Raw genomic sequence first — 11703 nt, forward strand, 5'->3', positions numbered from 1 at the left:
CAATACGCTGGCTAGTGCATACCGTGGAGGCCACTGCGTAGGCTACTGAAGCCACCGGCAGTGCCAATGCACTAAGAGACTTTGTCTCATTATCAAAAATTGATGCCTGCTTGGCCATCAGATGATATAGATGTTGATTCCCATAGGGAATCTGAAATATTTGTCCTGAATGAGTAAATTTATAATACCAATATAAATGGTCCGTTATTGGACATTATAAATTTTCCAGCCAACTCATTCTTGGTTGCCAGCGTTTCGCCCTCGTGTGCTAGGGTGGGCTCATCAGTTGGTACCTAGCACACCTACCAATACGCTGGCTAGTGCATAACGCTGGCAACCAAGAATGAGTTGGCTGGAAAATTTATAATGTCCAATAACGGACCATTTATATTGGTATTATAAATTTACTCATTCAGGACAAATATTTCAGATTCCCTATGGGAATCAACATCTATATCATCTGATGGCCAAGCAGGCATCAATTTTTGATAATGAGACAAAGTCTCTTAGTGCATTGGCACTGCCGGTGGCTTCAGTAGCCTACGCAGTGGCCTCCACGGTATGCACTAGCCAGCGTATTGGTAGGTGTGCTAGGTACCAACTGATGAGCCCACCCTAGCACACGAGGGCGAAACGCTGGCAACCAAGAATGAGTTGGCTGGAAAATTTATAATGTCCAATAACGGACCATTTATATTGGTATTATAAATTTACTCATTCAGGACAAATATTTCAGATTCCCTATGGGAATCAACATCTATATCATCTGATGGCCAAGCAGGCATCAATTTTTGATAATGAGACAAAGTCTCTTAGTGCATTGGCACTGCCGGTGGCTTCAGTAGCCTACGCAGTGGCCTCCACGGTATGCACTAGCCAGCGTATTGGTAGGTGTGCTAGGTACCAACTGATGAGCCCACCCTAGCACACGAGGGCGAAACGCTGGCAACCAAGAATGAGTTGGCTGGAAAATTTATAATGTCCAATAACGGACCATTTATATTGGTATTATAAATTTACTCATTCAGGACAAATATTTCAGATTCCCTATGGGAATCAACATCTATATCATCTGATGGCCAAGCAGGCATCAATTTTTGATAATGAGACAAAGTCTCTTAGTGCATTGGCACTGCCGGTGGCTTCAGTAGCCTACGCAGTGGCCTCCACGGTATGCACTAGCCAGCGTATTGGTAGGTGTGCTAGGTACCAACTGATGAGCCCACCCTAGCACACGAGGGCGAAACGCTGGCAACCAAGAATGAGTTGGCTGGAAAATTTATAATGTCCAATAACGGACCATTTATATTGGTATTATAAATTTACTCATTCAGGACAAATATTTCAGATTCCCTATGGGAATCAACATCTATATCATCTGATGGCCAAGCAGGCATCAATTTTTGATAATGAGACAAAGTCTCTTAGTGCATTGGCACTGCCGGTGGCTTCAGTAGCCTACGCAGTGGCCTCCACGGTATGCACTAGCCAGCGTATTGGTAGGTGTGCTAGGTACCAACTGATGAGCCCACCCTAGCACACGAGGGCGAAACGCTGGCAACCAAGAATGAGTTGGCTGGAAAATTTATAATGTCCAATAACGGACCATTTATATTGGTATTATAAATTTACTCATTCAGGACAAATATTTCAGATTCCCTATGGGAATCAACATCTATATCATCTGATGGCCAAGCAGGCATCAATTTTTGATAATGAGACAAAGTCTCTTAGTGCATTGGCACTGCCGGTGGCTTCAGTAGCCTACGCAGTGGCCTCCACGGTATGCACTAGCCAGCGTATTGGTAGGTGTGCTAGGTACCAACTGATGAGCCCACCCTAGCACACGAGGGCGAAACGCTGGCAACCAAGAATGAGTTGGCTGGAAAATTTATAATGTCCAATAACGGACCATTTATATTGGTATTATAAATTTACTCATTCAGGACAAATATTTCAGATTCCCTATGGGAATCAACATCTATATCATCTGATGGCCAAGCAGGCATCAATTTTTGATAATGAGACAAAGTCTCTTAGTGCATTGGCACTGCCGGTGGCTTCAGTAGCCTACGCAGTGGCCTCCACGGTATGCACTAGCCAGCGTATTGGTAGGTGTGCTAGGTACCAACTGATGAGCCCACCCTAGCACACGAGGGCGAAACGCTGGCAACCAAGAATGAGTTGGCTGGAAAATTTATAATGTCCAATAACGGACCATTTATATTGGTATTATAAATTTACTCATTCAGGACAAATATTTCAGATTCCCTATGGGAATCAACATCTATATCATCTGATGGCCAAGCAGGCATCAATTTTTGATAATGAGACAAAGTCTCTTAGTGCATTGGCACTGCCGGTGGCTTCAGTAGCCTACGCAGTGGCCTCCACGGTATGCACTAGCCAGCGTATTGGTAGGTGTGCTAGGTACCAACTGATGAGCCCACCCTAGCACACGAGGGCGAAACGCTGGCAACCAAGAATGAGTTGGCTGGAAAATTTATAATGTCCAATAACGGACCATTTATATTGGTATTATAAATTTACTCATTCAGGACAAATATTTCAGATTCCCTATGGGAATCAACATCTATATCATCTGATGGCCAAGCAGGCATCAATTTTTGATAATGAGACAAAGTCTCTTAGTGCATTGGCACTGCCGGTGGCTTCAGTAGCCTACGCAGTGGCCTCCACGGTATGCACTAGCCAGCGTATTGGTAGGTGTGCTAGGTACCAACTGATGAGCCCACCCTAGCACACGAGGGCGAAACGCTGGCAACCAAGAATGAGTTGGCTGGAAAATTTATAATGTCCAATAACGGACCATTTATATTGGTATTATAAATTTACTCATTCAGGACAAATATTTCAGATTCCCTATGGGAATCAACATCTATATCATCTGATGGCCAAGCAGGCATCAATTTTTGATAATGAGACAAAGTCTCTTAGTGCATTGGCACTGCCGGTGGCTTCAGTAGCCTACGCAGTGGCCTCCACGGTATGCACTAGCCAGCGTATTGGTAGGTGTGCTAGGTACCAACTGATGAGCCCACCCTAGCACACGAGGGCGAAACGCTGGCAACCAAGAATGAGTTGGCTGGAAAATTTATAATGTCCAATAACGGACCATTTATATTGGTATTATAAATTTACTCATTCAGGACAAATATTTCAGATTCCCTATGGGAATCAACATCTATATCATCTGATGGCCAAGCAGGCATCAATTTTTGATAATGAGACAAAGTCTCTTAGTGCATTGGCACTGCCGGTGGCTTCAGTAGCCTACGCAGTGGCCTCCACGGTATGCACTAGCCAGCGTATTGGTAGGTGTGCTAGGTACCAACTGATGAGCCCACCCTAGCACACGAGGGCGAAACGCTGGCAACCAAGAATGAGTTGGCTGGAAAATTTATAATGTCCAATAACGGACCATTTATATTGGTATTATAAATTTACTCATTCAGGACAAATATTTCAGATTCCCTATGGGAATCAACATCTATATCATAAGTGGTATGTTCCGAGCTGTCAGCGGAGAGATGGCGTGGAATGACATTAGTAGACAAATAAGTTTGAATGGCGTTTATAAAAGTAGGAAAGATCACAATATGAAGATAAAGTTGGAATTCAAGAGGACAAACTGGGGCAAATATTCGTTTATAGGAAGGGGAGTTAGGGATTGGAATAACTTACCAAGGGAGATGTTCAATAAATTTCCAATTTCTTTGAAATCATTTCGGAAAAAGGTAGGAAAGCAACAGATAGGGAATCTGCCACCTGGGCGACTGCCCTAAATGCAGATCAGTATTGATTGATTGATTGTTTGATTTCACTTTTTCCATTGTCTCTAGATCTTTGATAGGAATTCCCATATCAGTTCCAAGCCATACGTGATAATTGGTACTATTTTAGCGTTGACCAGAGTCATAGCTGTATTCAGAGAGAGCTTCGTTATATTCTTCAGATCGTACATGGCTCTTATTGCAGTAGTTGCTCTTTCACCGATGTGGATCCTGATCCTGTATGATGTTCTTGATGTCTGTAGAGTAAGTCCTAAGTACTTGAATGGATTCACCAGATCTATTTGTTTTGTTCCTTGTAATATCTTGTCTTTGGTTGGTACGCTGCCCCCTTTTCGAAAAACCATACGGTATATACTGTTCTTTCCTGGTTTATGACATATTTATTGTTTTCAGCCAAAATGTTCAGTTTGTTTAAGGCTTCTTGAAGGTCAGCTTTGGTCTGTGAACCTAGGACTATGTCATCAGCGTACATATAGAATAAAGAAGTTAAAGACAACATGTTAGTCTTTTAAAATAAACAAGAGGAGTTTAAACAGTTATATTGTGAATTTTAATATGGACAGAAGCAAGAAGATTTTATGACAGACAATTTACTGAGTTTTTTAAAATAATGTTTTTATCCAATAATGATACACATCATTTTATTTATTCATTCATTCATATATTTTAAAATGTTACTCATTGTTTCTGTTAGCTGTAGACCTATTTGATAATCATAAAAGGTCAAAACATGTACCAAAGAAAATATGATTACCGGGAGAGTTGGCCATGTGGTTAGGCCGCACAGCTGTGAGCTTGCATCCGGGAGTTAGTGGGTTCGAACCCCACTGTTGGCAGCCCTGAAGATGGTTTTCCATGGTTTCCCACTTTCACAGCAGGTAAATGCTCGGGCTGTACCTTAATTAAGACCACGGCCGTTTCCTTCCCACTCCTAGGTCTTTCCTATCCCATTGTCACCATAAGACCTATCTGTTGGTGCGACGTAAAGCCAATTGTTAAAAAAAAAACTAAATTTAACTCTTAAATTGTATTAATTTATCAAGCATTGAAAGGTGGACAGGTGCAGGCAGCCTTGAAGGCACAAATGATGCGAGCTCTATTGGAGGCAATAGAAAACCCAAGCATAGAAAAAGGTCCCTAATCTGAGATTTACAATGCCCCCATTTTAATTCTCCCATGTAGGCCTAAGTATAATAATAATACTTCTAGGGGCAGGTTGGTAGGTCCCTAGCAAACAAAAAAGGAAGGATCTCTCTTCTACGCTACTTCAGGTATCGTTTTACGGTTTTTTTTTTTTTTTTGGCTACTTAACCTACAAAGGCTCTTGGGAAGTAACACCAGAAACTGAAACGATTAAAGTCGATGACAAGGACCTGCAGCTCACTTATAAGCAACAAGTCACTGACCTACACACTCTTATTATTTTCTCACATACTGTATTTAGATACTACAGTAAAACTCTTGAACAGTGGGTGGTGGTGGTGATTATTGTTTTAAGAGGAAGTACAACTAGGCAACCATCCTCTATATAACACTAATCAGAGAGGAAAATGGAAGGGATCCGACACTTCGAAAAATGAAGATATCGGTCAAAGAAAGACAAGGGCCACGAAGGGCATGAAAATGAAAGACTCCCTAGCCCTCGCAAACCTAATAGCGTCGGGGTCGGAAAAGAACAAGTGTTGACCAAGAGAGGTCGGATAGGATAGATGAAAGTGAGGAGCCTGGCACAAGTAAGTGGAAGCAATGCCGGGACTCAGCTGAGGGCCCCGTGGTCACCAACCCACGCTCCAAAGATCAGAGCCCCTTTTAGTCGCCTCTTACGACAGGCAGGGGATACCGTGGGTGTTATTCTACCGCCCCCACCCACAGGGGGATTGAACAGTGGGTGCCACTATCATTCTCATTCACTGGAAACTACTTATATGGACCAATGGTGAAATTTAAATAGAGGCCTATATAAAAGCCTGAATGAAGGCTAAGGTATTAATTCAGCCCGGTCGACATCTTAGCCTATTTCTAATTTTATAAGTAAGTGGAAATTAATGAAGGTTACGTGAACGATGTTGATTCACGAAATATCACTGTAATATTTGTCACAAACGAAAAGTAATCATTGATTTACTCAAATAAAGTCTCAAATCCCAGGTTGATTAAGAAATACCGTCGTTACTAGCAAGAAATATGTATACGTATTTACTGGCTGTAAATAGGAGTCCATGGTGTTGCATTCCGTTGCTTGCGCCGTGTTTTGTGTCTTCCTTGAGGTCCAGGGCTAGCACCGATAAATGGGAGTGCTATGTCTGCGATTTTTGTTATCTTTGGCCAAATGTCTTGCATTCCGCTGCTCGCGCCATCGTTTGTTTTTTTCTTGGCACCAACGAGCTATCTTTCTAGCGAGTGGGAGTGCGGGTATTTTGTTGAAAAATAGCATGATCCCTGGACCAATAAATCGTTTAATGAATCAGTTAATGCACATGAAGTGACAGCACATCAAATTATATCGAATGAGAAAAATCAATAAAACGACACCAAAGAACTTCAGTGAGCAAAGACATCACAGACTACAGTGTTGGACAAACAAAACACTTACGGAAGCGCTGCGACGTAGCAGAAATAGTTGTTGTAAGGCAGTAAAGTATGTATTCTCTAAAATAAAATATTTCGTATTATTTCTTAATCAACCTGGGATTTGAGACTTTGAGTAAAAGCAATTATTGTCTTCCATTTGTGACAAACGTACCTTCAGGCTTTAACTGTAGATGGCTCTGACTGGTACGTATTTGAACGGTCCAGACCGTAGGTTGGTCACCCTGGTATTGGACGATGGCCTGATTTCTAGCGTTCGTGTCGGTGTTGTATGTATTAGATTATAGACATCTGCGATTCTATATAATATCTATCGAGTAAACTGAAGATATCGTGGGGGAAAATACGCTTCGTTAGATAAAAATGAAAAATAAGGCTGAATTGAAATGATCTTTTTTCTATTCTTCTGCTATCTCTTTGTTACTACTCGTAAAGTTGTGACAAACACTACGAAATAAATCCGGAATCTGCTACTTAGGAAGTAGTGAAGGGTCGAACTAGCTCTTTTGAGGGAGCTAGCTCATTCGCTCCCGCTCCTAACTGAGAGTCGTTCAAAAGAGTCGACTCTTGGGAGCGGAAAGGTAGGAGCGAGCCAGGAAGTCAGAGGCCGCTCTCCGCTCCAGGTTCGTTCGTTCATCCGGTTTAGGGCAGACGGCTCTTTATGACTTCCGGTCGCTCTTCATGACTTCCGGTCGCTCTGTATGACTTCCGGGAACGAACGATATAGCGCAAATAGTTTATATCCACAACAGATGGCAGCACAACGTCTAGTTCAGAAAGCTTCTCTTGAAATAAAACAAATAAACAAATGCACTCCTGGCAACATTGGCAAATAATCTAACTATAAAGCTTTATATACAGTAACGAAGAAATGATTAACAAATATGCAGTATTAATGGATACCATCTAATATTACTTTGCCCATGTTCCTTTCTTCTTAAAATGATGCTTTTCAAGACTGAATGCACCGTGACGAGACGTATGTTCATGATATTGGCAATACTTACACGTTAATAAATAATTGTTTAAGAATGTAATGGGATGTAAGTTACTATAGTATACACTAAGCCATGAGTTTTTTATTCAGAAACGCCCAAAATAGCGTGATTTTACATCTTCTAGATTAATCACGACTCCCGTTTTTATTTGAAGGAGCGAGATGGTGCGAGATAGTTCACGAATTACACAACAGATGGAAACACAATGTACAGTTTGGTACGCTACTCTTGGAATAAAACAAATGTACATCGCTGCCAACATTCGCAATTAATCCAATGATAAAGTTTTATAGACAGTAACGGAGAAACGTGTCACAAATACACAGTGTTGATTGATAACATCTAATATTACTTTGCCTAAGTTCCATTCTCCTTAAAATGATGTCTTTCAAGATTCAATGCACCGTACGGGACGTATGTTCGAGATATTGGCAATACTTCCGTTCGACCCCGGCAATCCAGATAAGCATAAGAAGAATATTCCTGTGCACGTAGTTTACATTTCACTCAAAAGATGTCATCAGAATATCCTCTTTCGACTGGAGCTGCAGAGAGTTTCTCACTTGACACTCCGCGTTGGGACAACAGATTCTTTCATTCATTAATGCAGCGTAGGAAACATAACTGATTAAACGCGATCTTTAACGAAAATAATGGAAACTACTATCAGCACAAATGTACATATAACCAAGTATGCTACAGTACGCATAGCATTTTGCCTATTTTTCGTGTACAGTATGGTCACACACTCTTCTATTTTTTTTTTTTATCAAGAACGATTAAACCGTATGAGTCGTATATGTTCGATATATTGGCATTCCTTACACTATCTAAACTTACTTCTTCTTCTTCCGCTTCGATCACTTTTCCCACACTTGTGGGTTCGCGGGTGCGAACTGTTCCGCAAATGTGGATTTGGCCCTGTTTTATAATAAGTAATAATGTTACTGGCTTTACGTCCCACCAACTACATTTACGGTTTTCGGAGACGCCGAGGTGCCAGAATTTAGCCCCGCAGGGGTTCTTTTACGTGACAGTAAATCTACCGACACAAGGCTGACGTATTTGAGCACCTTCAAATACCACCGAACTGAGCCAGGATCGATCCTGCCAAGTTGGTGTCAGTAGGCCAGCGCCTCAACCGTTTGAGTCACTCAGCCCGGCTGGCCCTGTTTTATGACCGGATGTCCTTCCTGACGCTAACCTTATGCGGGGGGAAGTAATCAATATTGCGTGTTTCTATGGTAGTTGGTATTGTGGTGTGTTGTCTGAATATGAAGAGGAAAGTGTTGGGACAAACACAAACACCCAGTTCCCGAGCCAGAAAAATTACATTCCCGACTTGGCCGAGAATCGAATCCGGGACCCTCTGCAGCGAGGGTCTCAATGCTAAGGAGTCGGACTTCTTACACGTCAATAAATAATTATTTGAAAATGTACTGCGGTATACACGTTGGTATGAGTTATTTAGCCTATATTTTAAAGCCAAAACTAGTGTTATTTTCTATTTGCCTTAATTCGATTTAAAACTACGGTATATTATTTTATCCACTGTACCGTAAAACCGAAAGATTTTGGCAATATGTTAATTCATAACTACGAACTCATTTAAGAAACAGATGAGGATTTGTCAGAGTATTTCTTAATTATTTCAGACAGAATAAAACTACGCCGTTTCCACTTGCCGAGTGGTATATTCAGTATTCTGGATAGCGACTGTTTGTTCGTGCTTAGTTGAGGTTAGTTAACGCGAACTTCGTGTCGTTTATTTGCTCCTAACCTACTGGATCTATACTAGGCCCTACATCCTTCATAGATTATGAGTGCATACAGGAAGTGAACAGGTAAGTATTGCTCAATAACATGTTGTTTATTTCATTTCATTTTTTCGTTACGTTGCAAGTTGCCAGAACTATGGCACAAAAACGTACCTAACCAACAGACCAGAACCACTGCACTCTGCACTCAGATCAGAGCACTGACTGAATGCGGGAAGAGGCTAGACTGGGCAGCCTATAAAAAAGAAAGCGGCTTCAGCACGTCACGTGATTATCTGAGGCATGGCATTGGCTAGAAATGAACGAGAGTCGATGTGACGAGCTAGCTCTTTCTTGGAGTCGCTGCTGATAAAAGAGTCGGCTCGTGCTAGCTCTCAGGGAGCAAGGAGGGAGCTAGCTCATGCAAGAGTCGACTCGTAATTGAACGACTACCTGTTGATAAAAGAGTCGGCTCGTGCTAGCTCTCAAGGAGCAACGAGGGAGCTAGCTCTTACAAGAGTCGACTCTCATTGAGAGAGCTAGCTCTGAGCTAGCTCTCTCCAATGAGTCGTTCAAAAGAGTCAGTTCGTTCATGAACGACCCATCACTATTAGGAAGTCATTGCTATCAAGGCAAATCGCTCCCAGTCCAACTGCCTTACTACTACGTAACAAGGGTTGCAGCTCTACAGGCGAAGCAAACTACTCAGAAAGTCGCTGGAAAGTAACACTAGACCAAACCCAGTACATATAAGTTATGCTAGAACCAACAGAGTAAATACACGTAGCACTAGCAGTGGTAGTTTATGTTAAAACTAATATAGATAATTAATATAAACCCACTTAGTAAATATAGCATAATAAAGCCGAATGCAATAACTTGCACCAAGCAACACCCCCCGTAGGTAAGGGACATAGGACCGCATAGGTCGGTGGTCCCACCTTACAAAACCACTGGCGCCGCCCAGGGCGGTGCTAGAGGGTAGCAAACGAGTTCGGATCGGATAGGTATTTTATTTGATTGTTAATTTATGCAGTCCCCAAAGGCGGGGAATCTGTATAGAAAGAACTGTAAAATATCCCCGCAGGTTATTGCGTATTGAATGTGTCCCACCTTATACTAAATCCGATCCACGACGAAACAACTACCCGGTACCCGCTGTACGGAACATTCTGTATGGTACGGTACCGGTATGTTATGTCATGTCATGGTTTGCCATAACATATGTACAGATTACAGATGCGAACCCCTTGGTATTTCGAAATATGGAACGCCCCACTGAATGATCCTTACCCCTTTCCAGTTTCCACGACAGGTTGTTATTCAACGCGAATAACCACAACGAATGTTTGAACTGGTCGGCGCGAGGGAGATTGATGTTTACAAGACACAAATGACAAGACAGTCGATAAAATATATTCACTGTCAGCTCTCTAGTATAAATGTTCGCAGCATATGAAATTTTACCAGTACCTATGTATATCTCGTAGGCAACGGTTGAAGGAGTTCTGCATTATCGATAGAATTATAACAATTGTGTTTCGGGGCAACTTTTTCGGACGAGGTAATTAAGCAAGTTGATACTAGATAGCAGGCACGGTATAATATTTTATTTTAACGAATTTACCATTCGATTTATAATGTTTGTCTCATTTATTTAGCAGACAGACACAACATCTCGTAACATCGCTCATATCTCAGACACTTTCATATTGTCGAAAGCCCGTATAGTGTGTATGGTCTGAAACCGTGATTAGCCGGTTCGAGTCCCGTTGATGGAAAATTATTTCACCAAAAAAATGTTGGCCGGCAGGGTAGGAGAGGTGGTGATATGCAATTTCTAATCACTAGATTGCGTGCCAAAAGTCCGGATTAAATTCCTTGTTGTTGTTGCTGCTCTTTCGCTTTACGTCGCACCGACACAGATAGGCCTTACGGCGACGATAGGATAGGAAAGGCCTAGGAGTGGGAAGGAAGTGGCCGTGGCCTTCATCAAGGTGTGAAAATTGGAAACCACGGAAAACCATCTTCAGGGCTGCCGACAGTGGGTTTCGAACCCACTATCGCCCGGATGCAAGCTAACAGCCGCGCGCCCCTAACCGCACGGCCAACTCGCCCGGTGGATTAAATTCCAAACCTTTCTGCAGTGTTTATATGGAGTGAGGGCATATGAAACTTGATGATGGTGATTTGTCCGTTGGATGGAGACATTAAGCCTTGAGCAGACCCCGAGAGTAGGCTATGTGCCGACAAAGGGTTTCACCCTCTCCCTAATTTATCATCCCACATCCAGAACCGCAGATTGCACCAGCCGAGCTGAATATGTCCTCAGACACTCTCGGCACTAAAAGTCATACGATAAATAAATAACATCGCCGGAGATGTAAGCACTATGTCTCACCAGAAACAAATCTGAAAAGACATTTGTGACCCGTTACACGGAAAGTGACCTTGAGACAGATTGTTCATTTTCGAGATTTTTATAGTTCTAAAGTTGACATAAGATGCTGAGCACTTTTTAAAAAGGTTCATGCTTCTAGGTGC

At 42.1% G+C, this 11703-nt stretch overlaps 1 long non-coding RNA gene across 1 annotated transcript in view; it reads right to left on the reverse strand.

Annotated features, from left to right (window-relative positions):
* The window catches only part of LOC136881747 (uncharacterized), a 40283-nt gene extending 34195 nt beyond the window's left edge, over positions 1 to 6088 (reverse strand). The window contains exon 1 of the long non-coding RNA XR_010861035.2: positions 6016 to 6088. This is a non-coding gene — a long non-coding RNA (uncharacterized lncRNA). The remainder of the gene's footprint in view (positions 1 to 6015) is intronic.
* Between the last annotated feature and the right edge of the window lie 5615 nt (positions 6089 to 11703).

The sequence above is a fragment of the Anabrus simplex genome, chromosome 10, assembly GCF_040414725.1.
Source record: "Anabrus simplex isolate iqAnaSimp1 chromosome 10, ASM4041472v1, whole genome shotgun sequence".
NCBI lineage: Eukaryota > Metazoa > Arthropoda > Insecta > Orthoptera > Tettigoniidae > Anabrus > Anabrus simplex.